General features: G+C 45.5%; 1 protein-coding gene across 10 annotated transcripts in view; it reads left to right on the top strand.

Annotated features, from left to right (window-relative positions):
- Positions 1–15,206: 15,206 nt before the first annotated feature.
- LOC101777595 (palmitoyl-acyl carrier protein thioesterase, chloroplastic) overlaps positions 15,207–18,889 on the top strand; it is a 13,306-nt gene continuing 9,623 nt past the window's right edge. For 2 of the 10 annotated variants that reach the window (XM_022827238.1, XM_022827241.1), the window contains exons 1-3: positions 15,207–17,595; positions 17,678–17,811; positions 17,937–18,130. The gene's annotated coding sequence lies outside the window, so the exon portion shown is untranslated. Of the gene's footprint in view, positions 17,596–17,677; positions 17,817–17,936; positions 18,336–18,889 lie in introns of those variants that run through there. The other 8 variants (XR_002677993.1, XR_002677992.1, XM_022827240.1 and 5 more) reach the window with 7 other exon arrangements.

The following is an 18,889-nucleotide window of genomic DNA, read 5'->3' as shown; positions in this document are numbered from 1 at the left end:
TCTATCTTTTTTTTTGACAGGGGAGGGGCGATCGGAGTGGTGGGATGGCGCGGCGCGGTTGTCGCGAGGGGGGGGTGCGGTGGGCGCGGCTGGTAGGGTTGGCGAGCAGCGGGACGGCGGCGGCGGCGAAAACTAGGGTTAGAGGAAAAACGAGAAACAAGAGATTAAACACAAGTAACCAGCAACAATTGAACGAGTAGGCACACAAATTCAACAAAGACACTTATTGAAAGAATGTGCAAGGCTAAACGGTTGCTGGGACAAAGGATCTAACCTGAAAAAGATTTGTTTTGGTTTTCGTGGACTGTAGGAAGGGAAAAACACTCGTAAGCATCCAAATCCATATCACATTCAATGGCTTAATGATGGTGGAAAAATTAGAATTACTCGATCAGTCCGTGTTCCTTTCTCCATGGGTGCTTATTCTGATTTTGTCGATTGTGATGTTATTCCCATGGAAGCATGCTCTCTGTTACTTGGGCGACCTTGGCAATATGATACTGATAGCTTGCATCATGGTCGTTCAAATCACTATTCTTTCATGTTTAAGGGTCAGAAAATAATTATACATCCAATGACACCTGAACAAATTCTTAAAGATGATCTTGCTAGAGCTGCTAAAACTGCTAAACAACTTGAACCATCGACATCTATTAATTCTGAAATCAAGTTGAATGCTCCTGTTTTGCTTGCTACAAGTGCTAATTTTGATGAGTTACGCGATGCTCCTTTGCCATGCTACGCCCTTATATGCTCTAGTGTGCTCGTTTCACTTGATGATGCACCATCTTTGGATATTCCATCTGCGGTTGCTAACATTTTGCAGGAGTACGCTGATATCTTTCCAAAAGATTTGCCACCGGGACTCCCACACTTCGTGGCATTGAGCACCAGATCGACCTCATTCCTGGCGCACAACTTCCAAACCGCGCACCGTACCGTACAAATCCGGATGAGACGAAGGAAATCCAGCGCCAGGTACTGGCGTTGCTTGAAAAGGGTTATATTCGTGAGTCTCTTAGCCGTTGCTCCATTCCCGTGTTACTTGTTCCAAAGAAAGATGGCTCATGGCGTATGTGTGTAGACTATCGTGCTATTAATAACATTACCATTCGCTATCGATACCCTATACCACGCCTTGATGATATGCTAGATGAGCTTAGTGGTGCCATTATTTTCACTAAGATTGATTTGCGTAGTGGCTACCATCAGATTCACATGAAATTAGGTGATGAATGGAAAACGGCTTTTAAAACGAAATTTGGGTTATATGAATGGTTGGTTATGCCGTTTGGTTTGACAAATGCTCCCAGCACATTTATGTGTTTGATGAATGAAGTTCTGAGGCCCTTCATAGGATTGTTTGTAGTTGTCTATTTTGATGATATCCTCATTTACAGCAAGTCTATGGAAGAGCATTTAGAACATTTGCGTGCTGTTTTTGATGCGTTGCGTGCGGCCCATTTATTTGCTAACCTCGAAAAATGCATGTTTTGCGCACAACGTGTCTCGTTTCTTGGCTATGTTGTTACTCCACAGGGCATTGAGGTGGATAGCAGCAAGATCGATGCCATTCGGGAGTGGCCTACACCGACGACGGTCACACAAATTCGAAGCTTTCTTGGCCTTGCAGGTTTCTACCGCCGGTTTGTTCATGATTTTAGCTCCATTGCAGCGCCTCTACATGAGCTTACAAAGAAGGATGTTTTCTTTGCTTGGAGTGATTCGCAAGAGGTTGCATTCAGCACCTTGAAAGATAAGTTAACCAATGCTCCTCTCTTGCAGTTGCCTGATTTTACTAAAGTGTTTGAGCTTGAATGCAATGCTAGCGATATTGGGCTAGGTGCTGTTTTGTTACAAGAAGGAAAACCGGTTGCTTACTTTAGCGAGAAATTAAGTGGTGCTAGCTTGAATTATTCTACTTATGATAAGAAGCTTTATGCTTTAGTGCGCACTTTGCATACTTGGCAGCACTACCTTTGGCATCACGAGTTTATAATTCATTCTGATCATGAGGCTTTAAAACATATTCGTACCCAAACAAACCTGAACCGTCGTCATGCTAAATGGGTAGAATTCATTGAGTCTTTCCCTTACATTATTAAACACAAGAGCGGGAAGGAAAATGTCATTGTGATGCTTTGTCTCGTCGCTATACCATGCTGTCACAGTTAGATTTTAAAATCTTTGGCTTGCAAACTGTGAAGGATCAATATGTGGACGATGCTGATTTTAAAGATGCTTTCGCCCATTGTATTCATGGCAAACCATGGGGCAAATTTCACATACAGGATAGGTTCCTGTTTCGCGCTAACAAGCTGTGTGTTCCAGCTAGCTCGGTTCGTCGTTTGTTGTTACAGGAAGCGCATGGAGGCGGTCTCATGGGGCACTTTGGCGTCTACAAGACGCATGAAGTGCTGGCTGCCCACTTCTTTTGGCCCCGGATGCGTGCTGATGTTGAGCGCCTTGTTGCACGCTGCACTACTTGCTAGAAAGCTAAGTCACGATTGAACAACCATGGTTTGTACATGCCTTTGCCTGTTCCTACTTCCCCTTGGCTTGATATTCCTATGGACTTTGTTTTGGGATTGCCTAGAACTAAGAAGGGGAGGGACAGTATTTTTGTGGTTGTTGATCGTTTCTCCAAAATGGCTCATTTTATACCTTGTCATAAGACTGATGATGCTAGCAATGTTGCTGAATTGTTCTTTCGCGAGATTATTCGTTTGCATGGTATTCCAAATACAATAGTCTCTGATCATGATGCTAAGTTTCTCAGTCATTTTTGGAGATCACTATGGAATAAAATGGGAACTAAATTGCTGTTTAGCACCACTAGTCACCCTCAGACTGATGGACAAACTAAGGTGGTTAATCGAACCTTGTCCACCATGCTTAGGGTTGTTTTAGATAAACACTTGAAACGTTGGGAAGATTGCTTGCCTCATGTTGATTTGCTCATAATCATGCAACGCATTCTTCTACAAAGATGTGTCCCTTTCAGGTTGTTTATGGTTATATTCCTCGGGCGCCTATTGATTTGTTTGCGCTTGATGCCGAGGACGTCCCACACATAGATGCTGCTGCACATGTTGATCAAATGATTAGCTTGCATGAGCAAACTCAACAAAACATTGCTGCTGCTAATGCTAAATATCAGGTTGCGGGTAGTAAAGGGAGAAAACATGTTACTTTTGCACCGGGTGATCTGGTTTGGTTGCATTTGAGAAAGGATCGCTTTCCTACTTTACGTCGTTCTAAATTGATGCCACGTGCTGCTGGTCCTTTTAAAGTGCTAACCAAGATTAATGCATATCCTTGACCTGCCTGCGGAGTTTGGTGTTTCCACGAGTTTTAATGTTGCAGATTTGAAACCGTATGCGGGCGAAGATGAGGAGTTGCCGTCGAGGACGACTTCAGTTCAAGAAGGGGAGGATGATGAGGACACCACGAGTACATCTACACCAGCAGCACCTCAGGCGCCTCCGGTTGCTCTTCCACCTCAGGCGCCTACAGTTGATCATCCAGTTGGGCCAATCACTCGGGCCCGTGCGAGAGAATTAAACTTCATCATGCTGTTAAGGAACGAAGGCCCAGCGGAATAAGAAGATGGCCCAACAGGGCAGCCCAGTTGGGGCGCCTAGGGTTGGGAGCCGCGGCCCTCCCCCTGGTCGCGCGTGCCCCCCTCCTGCCGTCGCGCCTCCTCTGGACTCCAGGGGCTGCGCCCCCTTTATTTAGTCAGAGTCCCTTTTGTTTACGACTTGAGTTTTGTTTTACATCTAGCTTTAGCTACTCTTGAACGCGCGCAAATACGCGCTGTCCTTGTGTGATTCAGAACTCCACCTTCGAGTGATATTTAGATTGCTCGCCTCTTTTTCTTGTTCGTTCTTCGATTGCGGACAGGAATCGATCTTCATGATCAGGCTGATCTTGCGCTGGCAAGGTTGGTAACCATAGGAAGTTGGTTCAGCGATTGCATTGGCACTTCAGGTTCGCTCGTCGTAGTCGGATCGTGGGGTCTACTTCCACCAAGTCGAATTTATGTCTACTCACCGAAAGATCGGGCACTCCGACTCTATCAGTTTCACCTGATGCAACCACAAGTTTCGGATCGAAACAAAGCATACTCGCACGAAGATGAGTCCAGAGATTACAAAAATCCAGATAAATTATTACAGGTTCCAAATTAAGTTATTACAACTCAAGAGTTCAAATGCATAAAGTAGTATTCGGAGTTCAAAACAGCAGAATAAAATGGTAGTCTAGTGTCGATACAACAATACCATGGTGAAGCCTGCCACGATATCAATCACCACGATCCTCGCCGACCGAGGACGGGTCCCACTCAACCATCCATCCCAGAGGGAGCTGAGATGGCCAAGTCAAACTAGCAACCAAGTCATTCACATCCACATTACCTGAAAACATAGCCACAAGTAAGGCTGAGTATACTAATACTCAAGAAGACTTACCCGTCTAGCGGTATCTAATCCATTGACTCCTAGACATGCAAGGCTTTTTGGCTGAGAGGTTTGTTGGCCAAAAGCTTCTAAAATAGGTCCTTGCTTTCAAATTTTAGCATCAAGTTCTAGTTGATTAACCATTCTAGATAATCACACACTAAACAAGCATGGTAGAACAAGAAATTTAATCAGGCAACAATATTAAGCATCATCCTTGTTCACCTTCTTACACAATGCAGGAAAAGAGGCCAAGCAGTCCCAAACTGTGAGAAGCATACGATTCGAATCGAATTTCTTAAGCTTGCAAGGTAGACCTAAACACACGACATATGCTACTGCCACGACGGGTTCACATATATCAACGGTTCATGTCAATTTGTGGTGTTTATCTAGATCCCACTTCCCTTGGATACAAGGCTCCACCAGTCCTGGAATGACACTGTACCATGACTGCACTTGTACCCACATGTGGCCGTAGGGGAACCCAGTTCTAGAGAGAACAGGGGAAAGGTCCATGCCAGTTCAATTAGGTACTAGGTTTACTGATTCCCCATACTCTCAGCATGTGTTTAGTACGTTCGAAAACTTGACCAAGACTCCCACACATTTCAACCTTAGCAGTTTTTCCTCTATACAGATGGGGCATCAATAATTGCAGGACATAGCACCAAGCCCCACCCGTCAACCTTATGATTCCAACATAACTAAACAGGCAACTACTGTAGCTCACGAGTGACAGGAAATCACTCAACTTTTACCATGTCCCTATTTAGCATAGCATCTACTCGACTTAACATGCTAGTATTCAAGTCATGAGTACTAGGAGCATGAAACTAAGGTTTCAAGCAACTCCTATGAACTTAATGCACAAACATAAGCAACATAAGTATTGCATAATTTGGAAACCAGGGTTATGCTCTGGGGCTTGCCTTCCTAGTATTGCATAATTTGGAAACCAGGGTTATGCTCTGGGGCTTGCCTTCTTGTACTAGTTAGACTGAGGGTCATTTGAAGCTCGACTGGGGTCCTGCACAACCTTGATCTTGTTCACTTTTGCAGATAGCTCCTCCTCAGCTGCCAGAAGTAGCTCGTAGGTACCATCATCGAGATTTGCTTCTACATGAGATGCAATGTAAGAGTTCAATTTTCCAAGCTTTCTATGATTTATAAAGCATTTGTTAGCTTTTATACAAAATAAAATCTAGTGCTCAATACAGATCAGTAACATGCATATGAATATTTTTAAAACAAACTAGACATCATCAGGAACCTAGCAAAATAAGTTTCATATTTTCCTCCTTTTTCTACATTTTTCTATGCCTTTTCAAAGTTTCACCTTTTTAAATCTAGGAAATAACACAAAACCGAGACTATTTTGCATCTAGGCCCTTAGATCTATAGTTTTCTCATGCAAAGGTCCCTGGACTTTTCCCATAACCCCCTACCCTTTCTTGTTCTTCTCATAAGGCATCTACACGCACACACAAACAACCGAACAGGCATGACACTTGGCATGGTCGGCCGTGGCCCTTGGCCCAGGCCGGCGGCGGCAAGGGGGAAGGTGCGCGGCTTGGCTGGAAGTGGGGCAGGACATGGCGCACGGAGGTCAGAGGGTTCAACAGCAGGGCCGGTGATAGGGAAAGGGGCGGCACTACATGGGCTCTAGGAGGCGGCAGCACACGCCGGCGGCGACACCGGGAACAAGCGTGGAAACTCAGCTAACAAGATGAACTAGCACGAGCACGAGAACAAGGGCCTTACCTAAGCTCCGTTTGAGTGGTCGGGTGGTGAAGAAGAGGACCGGAGGGTGGGTGTCCATTATGGGGTAGACGATGGCGGTTGAAGCTTTGGGCGGCAGGGAAAACTTCCATTCTCGGCGGCTTAGTGGACCACGAGCGATGGGAAGTGGCGAAGGTTGGAGCTAGGAGGGTGGAGGAGCTTCAGGCACGAGCTATTGGAGGGAGACAACCGGAGTTGCACGGAATTCGGCCGGGGGATAGAGGAGCTCGGGAAAGCACGATAATGGGGAATATATGGTTTGGGAGGCAGTGAGGCTTGGGAAGGGCTGATTTAAGGCCTGGGTGCGAGGATAAGGACGGCAAGGCATCAAGATCATGCTGCTCGGTTATTGGCAGCGAGGGATGGGCACCGGAGGTAAATGGCCATGTGGCGCCAGTGTTCTGCTGACCGGGGAGGTGAAGGACAGTTCTGGCCATCGCTAGGCTTGCACGAGCGAGGAGGAGCAGGCCAGCGGTGGGATTTTGCGTGGGCGACACCCTGCCAGCCAATCCGACGAGGGGCACCCTGCTGACGCTGCCCAACATCGAGCGGTGCTGCCTGTGCTACCTACTAGAGAGGGAAACGTGGAACGGAGGAGGAAGAAGGGTGTTGACGTGTGGGCCCGCGAGCTTTTAAACTATTTCAACTTTCTCCCCTCATTTTACTTAGCTACACTTGCCCAAAAATTCCCCAAAAAATACTCATTTGAAAGATAAAAAGAAAAAGAATCCAATTCCACAAGAATCACCTTAAGAGTTGCTCTGGTTTTCACACAATTCACAAAAGAAAATAGCCAAAATTGAACTTCAAATGAATTTTTAACACAAGGAAATGCCACTGAAAAATTAAGTAAAAAAATATTGTAAAATCATCAAATTGTATCTAGTATTTAAAAAAATTAATAGGAGGCATAGTTGCATAGAAGAAATTGGAGTTGGTTCACAAGTTTGATTTTCAACAATATACAATAATTATGTGATCTTAATAGTGCATAACTTCTACTCAATTTTTGAACACCTTCCACTCAAAATCAAGAAAGGTGCTAATTGTGAAAGTTGCTTCATTTGAAAAGATCTACCACTTTTATATTGGCCCAAATTTGAGTTCTTATATAAAATTTGTTTTTACTTGCTTTCTAAGTGCTTTAGTAAAAGGTGTTTAGCATTTGGTCATTTAGAATTAGCTTTGATTTAGTCTCCTAATTACTAGGGATGTCACACGGAGATCTTCTCAGGGTTAGCTTCAATTCCTCAGTGACTGATGATGAACTTGAGTAGTTTCCCGGAGGGTACGCCGAAGACGTACTTTGTTGGGTTGAGCTTCCACTAGAATTGTCGCACACTTGTGAAAGTTTCTTCTAAATCTTCAATCAGGTCATCAGGATTTCTAGTCTTTACGACCATGTCCACGTACACTTCACGTTGCGGTGTAGCTGCTTTTTGAAGCACTTCTATATTGCCTGTTGATAAGTAGTGCATGCGTTCTTCAACCCAAAAGACATTGTTGTGTAACAAAAAGCTCCATATGGGGTGATGAACACGGTCCTGATCTGGTCTACTTCCTTGAGAGCTATCTGGTGATACCCGAGTAGCAATCGAGGAAACAGAGTAGGGCGCATTCAGCTGTGGAGTCGATGACTTGATTAATCCAAGGGAGCCCGAAGGGATCCTTTGGATAGTGTTTGTTGAGGTATATGTAGTCAACACACATCCTCCAGTCATTGTTATTTTTCTTTCGCACCAGGATGAGATTAGCGAGCCACTCTCGATGATAGACTTCTTTTATGAAGCCCACTGCGAGTAGTTTGGCTAGCTCTTTTTTGATGGCTTCCCTTTTGTCTTGGCGAATCATCGTAGGCATTGCCTTTTTGGCGTAGCTTTCGGATTCACGTTAAGTGAGTGCTCGATCAGCTCCCTAAGCACCCCCAGCATGTCCACTGGTTTCCACGTGAAGATGTCTCGGTTGGCCCGGAGGAAGCTGAGAAGCACACTTTCTTATTTAGGATCCAAACCTGTGCCAATCAGGACTGTCTTGGAGCTATCACCAGTTTTGAGGTTAATGGCTTTGACGTCTACTTCGCTTGCCGGCTTGACCTTGGTTGCCTGGGACTTCTTTTCTGGAATCTCGAGCCCTAATGGGCATAGTTTCTTGGATGAGGTGAAGACTTGCATCATTGAATTTGGTTCTTGGATAGTTGTTGCTAGCTCCACAGCTTCTGTGTCACAGTCATACAAACTCTTCAAGTCTCCGTGTAGGGAGAGTACTCCCTTGGATCCTAGTATCTTGAGTACTAAGTACACGTAGTGCGGGATGGCTATGAATTTGGCCAATGCTGGTCTTCTAAGGATGGTGTGGTACGATATTTCAAAGTCTAATACCTCGAAATAGATGTATTCTATCCGGTAGTGTTCTTTGGTCCCAAAGGTAACTGGCAAAACCACCTATTCGAGGGGTACAACAACGTTGCCCGAGACAATCCCATAGAACAGAGATTTCGTTGGGGTGAGCATATCGATGATGTCGAGGCCCATCTTCTTCAGTGTCCTGGCAAATAGGACATTGAGACCGCTACCGCCATCGATGAGTACTTTAATGAGTCTGGAGCCAGCGACAACCGGGTCTAGGACAAGGGGATACCATCCTGGGTCTGAGAAACTAGTCCACTGGTCCTTCCTAGAGAAGGTAATTGGCACCTCGGACCATTTGAGGAATGTTGGTGTCGTAGGTTCAATGGACATTATGTCTCGTAGGGTGAGCTTCTTGGACCTCCTAGTAGCAGTACTCAGGGTTCTGTCAAAGATGACGTTGACAGTGTTGGATGGGATCTGGAACTTGCCATTGTCACCATCATCGTCGTCTTCCTTAGCCTTGCCCTTGTCTTTGGTGCTAGATGACTCTGGCAGGTCCTTTATGACTTTGCGTAGACTGAAACAATCTATAGCAGAGTGCTTGTGGTATGGATGCTATGGACACTATTTCTTCAAGAGCTCGTTGAATGAGGGCATATCTTGATTTTTGCTACCACCTTTCTTGGATGACTGTGACATTACTGCAACAATATCATTTGGCTATCGCTTGCGGTTGTGGCCTCCTGAGTAGTTATTTTGGTTGTCATTGTTGGGGCGATCGTCGCAGTTCTTATCGTTGTGTTGGCTATTGTTCTAATTATTTTTGTTTTAGACCTTGTTGCGATTGGACTTGAACCTTTCGATCTCCCTATCTTCTCATCTGCCCACACCTGCACCATTATCTTGAGAGATTTGACATCAGCGGGGCGTCTTCTGCCAAAATCCAAAACATCCAGCAGTCGTGGAGGCCATTCTGGAAGCAGTAAATAACGACGCGCTCCGTGACGTTCACGATTGTGGCCTTCTTGTCAAAGAAGCGATGTGAGTATAGATTCGCAGGGTCTTTCCTTCTTGTTGTTTAACTTGAGACAAGTTGATCATGTTGTCAGGACACTACATTGCCCCTGCGTAGTTGTTGGTGAATGCTACCTTGAGGTCTTTCCACAAGTCGATAGAGTTCTTATCCAAAGATTAAAGCCATATCAGTGGCGCTGCCTCCATGTAGATGGGAATTAGATGACTTTGGTATCGTCATTTTCCCCAGCTGCTTGTAATGATAGCGAGTAGCATCGTAGCCATTGGACTGGATCCTGTTTGCCATCGTACTTGGTGATGCCCAGAGTTTAAACTTTTCAGGTAGAATTGTCCTCTTAACATGTCTTGAGAAGGCGGGGAACCCGTCAGAATCATCTCCTGGGTGTTCGACTTCTTGCTCGCACTTGCGGTGTCATCCGTCAATGATGGTATGGGCGTCGCAGCTGACGTTGATCTTGTTACAGTGGTCTTCTACGTTTGGGCTCTAGGTTAGCTCTACGATGGCCACGTCCTCCCAAGGGTCCTGCCCGACCACCCTCTGCTTCAGCTTGGCTTGGTCTGGTACCTCTGAGTTGGCTTGGTCTGAACGGAGGGCCCCTATGGCTATTTCCATGTTGACTACACTGGGATGGGGAGCGTTGGACTGACTATATCGAATTCTACTGATTGAGTTGTTCATACGCAAGTTCCACCAGTTGAGCCAACTATCTTGTGTACTTGTTCTGGGGCATCACACGGGTGATGAGATCAATAGATGCAACTGTAGCCAGGGAGTATGATAATGACACGTTTGAACTGCTTCAAAGGCATTATCTAAGTTTTAATTGGTAAGTCCACTATAAGGCGGCGGTGGCACTCTGCTCTTGTGGCGTTCCTTGCTCGGCATCGAGTTCTTTGAGCTTCAGTCTCTTCTCCCACAACGTTGGCGATGAGCTTATCCTGTGAGACGTCATCTGGGTGACGCTCATGTCGTGGATTTCTGTCCCGTTACTCTTCTTCTTCATCCTCTTGTCCAGTAATGAGAGCGAAGAGTTCTCGTTCTGGGGAATAGCTTTCTGAACTTGAAGTGATGACCTCCATGGTGCCACCTTCTTCATAGATGGGCATCAGAGGAGTTCCCTCCTGGTACGAGAGGGTGTTGAGGTAGGTAATGAGGCTTGAATTATCATTTTTGGCAAGAGCGGGTGGCATCATGTTGGGCCAATAGACGAATCTATCTTGGAGAGTTGATGTGATCGCGAGGCCCTACTACGGACCTAATAAAGGAGTCTCCACATCTGAGTCTGAGTAGTAGTTGAGGTCCTCGATCATATCCATATCAGATTGTGATCTGGACAGGACCGCCTGATAAATAATGGTCGCGTCGTGAAGTCCAAACGGGAATCGACTCTGGTGGCAATCCGATTTGCATGATTGCTTATGTGCCAGGTCGTGCGGGTCAATCTGTCTGGTGGAAGAAGTCAAGTAGTACTTCAACTCACCCCCCTAGCCTCTAACTAAGTCAGAAATTGAAGATTCGCCAAAATTCTCAACGACGTCCTCTAGAGCTTGGCGCTGGAGCTTCATGGTTTGCTGCTCCTTCTCCGGGGTCGACGCAATGTGGCGGTGGAAATTTCCAGTACCGTCTGTGATGCAAACCTAGGAGCTGAAGACGAACGCCGCTCCTGCTTTGAACCCGATGATTGGCTTGATGATGACTTGTGCCATCGAGTTCGCTTGTGGATTCTCGGCGAGTTCCCCTACCTGGCGCACCAGCTGTCGATGTTTAGACCCGGCAACCTACCGAGGGGGGTGCCCAAGGTAGTGTTTTGGTTAGTGGGGCTCGTCAAGATTAGGAACTCGAAGTTAAATGCAGACACACAATTTAGACAGGTTTGGGCCGCTGAATTGCGTAATACCCTACATCCTGTGTGTTGGTTGGACGGGGCAGGGCTACAGGTCGGTTGATTACAAGAATACTAATCGGATTCGACTAGACGAGTTCTATACCCTTATTGCTATGAGTACTTTTCCTAATCCTCGACTAGTTCTTGTCTTGCCATGTAGATTACGTCATCCTACGCCATAGTCTCCATGTTAGATACATCTCAGTGTCCAGCCCCCTATTTAGGACTGTCCAAACCTTCTGGTGGGTCCATAGATATATGTACGACAATCGCCATCTAATCAAACCATCCAGGATATGGGCATTGGTACATGTAAGCTTGTTCTCTTGGTTTCAAGCCAAATTGATTTTTCGTCACTTCAGCAAACTTTGTGGCCCAATCTTTATTACTCTGTCCATTCCCTTGCTGCGAATGTGGGGAAGCTGAAGGCATGGATCCATCCACAGCTTGAGGCTAATGAGTATCAAAGACTCTATTACCATCAGATGTGAAATCTGGCTGTCTTGGTTGCATCAGTTGAGGGTGGGCGGTTCCTATAGCAATTGACCCTAACGCCTGCTGATTAATTAGCTGACCCATAGTTGGACCGACCGTAGGCTGCTGCATCACCTGCCTGGAAGATGAACCTGGTTCACCACCACTGTAGCTAGACGTGTTATCCGTATACCGTCTATATGAATACTTGCTGATGTAATGATCCGCAACTTGCTGAATCATCCTCTGAATCTCATTAGCCAATACCCCAATTGGACTTACTAGAACATTGTTGACCATTGTAGTAATCTTAAATTCTAGCTCAAGGCCATCTTCTCCATCCACCACATTTTTATCTCTGGCTGGTGGCTCTTGTCCTGGCATCATTGGTATTGGCAAAGGAAGCTTCCCATGGGCCTTGTTGTGGTTCAAGCTGAATGATTGCAGACACGCTGCCACGTATTGATCCCTAGCATCTTCAACTTCTTTTCTTTGTTTCTCATCCAGATGATCCAGGGTAACCTCAAGTGCTGGCATGAATGCTTTCGACGGAGCTTTGGGAACACCTTGATCATCACCTGGTTCGCCGGCTATATGATCGAAGTTGAGGCAACGACAAGCGCTAATGATGTTTGTTAATGTTTTGTCCCACTAGGCGTGCCAAGAGCATGTTGATGCAAAATCTGAACCTCAGACTTCTGCGTTGAACAACACGGAGAACCTGGGAGATCTGCTTAACTCTAGTGCAGGCTCCAAAACAGCTCACGAGTGGTGCAAGCTACTAGACAATTTGACCTAAAAATTGACAAGGTAAACATTAAATTCCTAAGTCGATCGGTGGTGAAGCCTTTCGAACTCATGGTTATGCATTCTTGGAATAAACACCATGATAGATAGATATTTAATATAAGCATGTGGTGTAAATAAAACATTGTATGTTAGCCGACGGACTAAAGTAAAGCATTGTAACACAACAACCATAAAAGAGAGCGCTCGTCAACTACGTAGTTATCAAGCTAATGAATCTAGCCAATATCTTGATAAGTGTATTGAACTCAAATAAGGTAACACGAATGAGAAGGCATTGGTATCAATCTACTTACTTAAAAGATTAGAATGTAACAACAATGACCAGCTGATGCTGACCAGACACAAGTCAGATACATTAACATATCTTAATTAATATCTTGGTAAGTGTATTGAACTTAGAAAAGGCAACATGAATGAGAGGGCATTAACTTCAATCTGTCAACATAAAAGACTAGAGCATAATCACTAAAGGCCTCTTACCTACCACTTACAAGCCGATTAAGGTAACAAAATCTGATCAATGCCATGACTGTGTATTAAACTTAAACAAGGTAACACGGTGAGAGGGTATTAACTTTGATCCATTAGTCTTAAAAGACAAGCTCGTGGAAGCAAGGCCTTGTACGTGCCCCTATCAGTTCAATGACGTCATCACACTTCTCCGAGATACGGATAAGACCCGACCGAGGCATCGGTTCTCAACAGTAGCATGCTGACGTCAGAGGCCAGACGGTTAGCAATACGAGGGGTAGGGATAAAGATCTATCGAACCTAGCATGTGTAAAACAGTAAAAGCATGCAAGATCTACCAGCCGATATAATCTGATAATTGTGAACATTTAAATAAGGCAAGGGAGTCAATGAAGACAAGCTAACCAGATCTAAGCAGTTCGATAACTTGAGCAACGTTGAAAACAGGCAGAATATTGGACAAAACCTAGAAAATTCTACTTGCAATCTAAGATAACTCGATAACTAGTCACACGACAATATCAGAATATAAGATTTAACTTAGAAGTTCTAATAGAGATCCTAATGACTAGGTGACGCTACTTACAAGCTCGCCCGAGATCGAAGCCGATCCAACCTTGCGTGCTAGAAGGAACTTATCGAATCTACTCTACTCCTACTCCTAGGATTTTGGCGGCGTGACGCCGAAAGGTTGTATTGATTGATTGATCGTCCCCTATTACAAGGTTTATGTGTTTATATTTATACCTTGGAGCAAGCTAAAATCCTAGTCAGATACGACATGAACTATTACAACTATTTCTAAAAACTATTAAAGATAAATATCTACGCTTTCCCTTATTTGGTGGAGTCAAATTCGCTTTGGATTGGGCTCGCCTGGTCTTCCATCGGTTTCTGAAACCGTGGTCAACTGCGGTAAGTCTCGGTTAACACGGTGCCAACTTCAGGCTCTTTCTCTTTCCTTCATCGGCTATCGGAACCTTATCTACAGCGGTTGACTTTGCCTGTTGTCGACAACTTCTCCAATAAATTATTTTTTGTGTTTTAGGCTGCGATATATTTACCTTTCTCGGTTACAGAAGAAATACTCAGCATCAACGTGGCTCAATTCCATTGCCTGCATCTTCTTTCCACGGACGATCCTATCAGAAGTCACAACTGAGAAACACCAATTGACCAACAACATTCGATTACTGCCCCCGTGATTCTGACTCTCTCTCGTGGTACTTGTAGCATCTCTTCATGATCCTTTTAGAAAGGCAGGACATTTAGTTTTTTTTATCACCACTACATTACGCCCTTTTTTTTGTTTCTTGGCACATTTTTGGCAAGATTTATTCCACGCAACTGGACCAGAAGCTATTCATGCGCGTGTCACTTCCATCTCAAGTACACTTTAGTTCTTGCTACATTTGATGAGACTTGTTTGATGCAGCTAGCTTTAAATCATTTTAGGAGTACTTGAGCTTTTAAAAGTTTTATAAACAGTGACATCTTAACTATGAACAAGCAAAAAACATTGGCACAAGTCAAAAGTGGAATTGGTAAAAGTCGCTGATTGATACCATAATAGTAAAAAAAATTCTCAAAACGAAAATGTTCTGAAGAACACTTCTGATTGGTTTTCAATACAAACCTTGACCATTGAATCTTTAAAGATAGTGTACTAGAAAAAATTCTCTTAGTGAATCTAGTGCCACACTGCCACAATCAGAGTAGGTTTCTAACTGTTTTTCACTTTATTAAAAGTCTACACCATGATGAACACGGAATCCGATGAACACATACCACACATTGTAGACTATATATATGCATGAATTGGACATTAAATAGTATGCTATTTTTTGACTTATATATGCATGTATACAACGTAATTTGTCCATTTCCTCCCATTCACCCAGGCCATTTGTTGTCAAAAATTTTGGCAGTGACTAAACTTTGGGACACCGAGTTCTGATAAGCAACGTTTACCATGCCTAGATGACCCTTATCTGCGCCCGCGGCCTGGGCGCGGCGGCGGCCGAGGCCGAATTCGTGGCCCTCCTCACGGCCGCCGCGGCCGCCGGTGACCTGCTCTCCGGCGCCTCCCTGCACACGCGGTACGCTAAAGCGCACATCCCGCCCACCACCTTCCTCGCCAACCACCTGCTCCTCTTCTGCTCTCGGCTCGCGCTCCCGGCGCTCGCCCGCCGCCTGTTCGACGAAATGCCGCTCCCCAACGTCTTCTCCCACAACGCGCTCCTCGCCGCGCACGCGCGCAACCCGCGCCTCGCCTTGGAGCTCTTCGGGCGCATCCCCGACCCGGACGTCTCGCCGCCTTCGCGTCGGCTCTTGCCGCGGACGCGCTGCGTCTACTATCGACCATGCGCCGCGGGGGCCTTGTTGTTGACGGCTTCACTGTATCATCTGCCGTCTCGGCTGTGACCGGCATTGCTTCCGTGGCGCAGCTGCATGCTTATGCTGTCGTATCTGGTCTCGGTTCGTATGTCTCCGTCAGGAACTCACTGATGAGTGGCTATGGCAAGGGAAGGCTCTTGGAAGAGGTTGAAAGGGTGTTCGCTGATATGGGTGGCAGCGTGCATAATCATGTGTCATGGAACTGCATGATTGCTGTGTATGGTCAGCACGGACATGGCCGCAAGGCTATGGAGCTGTTCCAGGGCATGGCCAGGCAGGGGTTCACTGCTGACGCTTGCACTCTGGCCAGCGTGCTATCAGCCTTTGCCACAGCAAAGGACATGGTTGCTGGAACGGGACTCCACTGCAGGCTGATCAAGAGTAAGTTCACTCGTGATCCACATGTAGCAAGTGGCCTTGTTGATTTGTATGCCAAATGTGGTAGTGTTCAGGATACGTGGAAGGCATTCAGTGAGGTTGACAAGCCTGATCTGGTGCTATGGAACACACTTATATCTGGGTACTCGTTGCATGAGGATTTCTCCGAGGAAGCACTCCTTTCCTTCCGCGCAATGCAAAGAGCTGGGTTCTGCCCAGATGATTGCAGCTTTGTCTGTGTGACCAGTGCCTGCTCCAACATATCATCACCATCACAAGGGCAGCAGCAACATGGATTGGTGATAAAGTCCGATATACGGAGCAACAAGATTTCTGTTCATAATGCAATGATCACACTGTATTCGAGATGTGGAAATGTGAACGAGGCCAAGATGTTGTTTGATAGGATGACAGAAAGGAATACTGTGTCGTATAATTCAATAATCGCAGGCCTTGCACAACATGGACATACTGCCGAAGCACTCAAGTTCTTTGAAGGCATGCTTAATTCAGAATTTGAACCGACAGGAATAACCTTCATTTCAGTGTTGTCAGCATGTGCTCACACTGGAAAAGTCGATGAAGGATGGGACTATTTCAACTCAATGAAGCAGAAATATGACATTGAGCCTTGTGAAGAGCACTACTCTTGCATGATCGACCTACTTGCCCGTGCTAAGAAGTTCGAGGAAGCTGAAGAGCTTATAATGAAAATGCCTTTTAGCCTCAGCTCAGTTGGTTGGACTTCCTTGCTTGGTGCTTGCAGGACACATGGAAACATGGAGCTTGGAGCAAGAGCAGCCAAAGAGATTCTTCATTTGAGTCCTTCCAATGCATCAGCACCTGTCATGCTCTCAAATATGTATGCTAGTGCTGGTAAGTGGGAAGAGACTGCAAAAATAAGGAAGCTCATGAGAGATCAGGGCATTAGAAAAAAGCCTGGCTGCAGTTGGATAGAGCTAGGTAGAGCAGTTCATATATTTGTTGCCAATGAAGTTTCACATCCTAGAATCAAAGAGGTACACAGATTCTTGGAGGTGATGTCAGGGAAAATGAGGCTTGCAGGGTATGTGCCAGATGTAAGATGGGCTTTGGCAAAGGATCAGGCAGCAGAAGGGGAGATGAGGTTGAGGCATCATAGCGAGAAGCTTGCTGTGGCCTTTGGTTTAATGAAGACAAAAGAAGGAGAACCTATACTTGTGATGAAAAACCTAAGGATATGTGGTGATTGTCATAATGCTATCAAAATCATTTCTGCTATAACTCGCAGGGAGATCACTGTCAGAGATGCACACCGGTTCCATTGCTTTAGTGATGGAAGCTGCTGTTGTGGAGAATATTGGTGAAAACTTCACTCGTGTAGTTCCTGAGCAAATAGCACTGATGTTTTGTTTCAGTCATCACTTGGGTTGAGATCATTGCTGTAGAGTTGAAAGTAGATTATTGCTGTGGTGTTGGAAGAAGCTCTTGTAAGTCCACGACATAGGGATCAAATACTTGGAAGGCAGGTGACTTGTGATTGCTAAAAGTCTTAAAGGTGTCAGTGTCACAATGGTTAGAATATCTGAAATTCTGAATGTTACTACATTTCGGTGGCAAGAAAAATTTGAGAAAAACACTTTTCTTTGTATTGCAGGATAAGGTATGTTGCATGAGGAATGAAGTGTTCCTGGAGTTGGCATGGAGCTGTCAGAATTACTTCAGCTTTCTTATTCTAGTTGCTCTCCAGAGTGAAGATGAGTTTGGTGGACATTGCACCCTCTCATCAGCGTAAGGTTCCAAATGTGCTGTTATTGCATTACAAACCTATGGCTAAATGTGCATTCTTCAAAATGTGTGGTCTCCAGCTTATATTCTGATGGAATGTTTGCATATTGGGCCCCTGCGCCCTGCAGACTCGATGGAGCCATAGCTGCACACACTTGCAACATGAGTGCGGCGATGACATAAGCTAATCTGTACCAGTTCCGATCCGATTGGCTTCAATGCGATGGTGAGCACCTGCACCTGCAACTCAAGATGCTGTGAGAGCAAGACTGCACTTTCAGTTCATGCACCCTGAGACATTCTTTGAAGTGCTTCACACAAGGTGCGTGAGGGTCGCAACATTATTGTTGCTGGACCCCTAGCAGCAACAGTCAAACTCTGAATTCACAGTGGAAAAAACAAACTTTTTCTGCTGAATACAGTACTACGGGGCTGTTTGGGAGCACTTCACTTTAGAAAAACCAACTCCACTCCACCAACTCCACACTTTCCTAGCTCCACTCCAACAACTCCAGAAAAATATGGAGCTGTTGCACGTGTTTGGTTGGAGGCAGTGCTCCAGCTCCAAAAACATGAGCACTTCTTGTGAATAGCCTATTTTACCCTTTGTGAACGGATCTACATGTCTGTCTCTCCTCTCTCTCTCCTCCCCTTCTTTCCTCCTGTACACGTCTCTCCTCTATCGCAAGTTATATGTGTCCATGCACCCTCTGGCCTCTGCTGAACGGTGAGTCCATCATGATGAGATGAAATCAGTATGAGCTTCTAAAAGACATTGATCATTCATGAAGGCAGCCAGCAGTGTTCTAAAAACTAACGCATGCCAATAAACCTGTTTGCTCCCTTCAAATTGCTCCTTCCTTATCGATCTATCAAATCTCATGCATGGTGCTTTGCTAGGTACTGGTAAATCGGCATCTCTAGCTATCCAGCTAGCTAATCCCTGAAACAGTGCCTGAAGAAGAACACCGGATAGATGAGATATTTACAATACAAGTTGATCTGCCCAAACGCATGGGCGGGCGCGGCATGCGGCGCGCGTCCGGCGACGGGAGGGCGGCGCGCGGCCGGGGCGGGCGGC

The sequence above is a fragment of the Setaria italica genome, chromosome V, assembly GCF_000263155.2.
Source record: "Setaria italica strain Yugu1 chromosome V, Setaria_italica_v2.0, whole genome shotgun sequence".
Classification (NCBI taxonomy): domain Eukaryota; kingdom Viridiplantae; phylum Streptophyta; class Magnoliopsida; order Poales; family Poaceae; genus Setaria; species Setaria italica.
The sequence above is the reverse complement of the archived record's forward strand: the minus strand, read 5'-3'. Positions and strand labels throughout refer to the sequence as shown.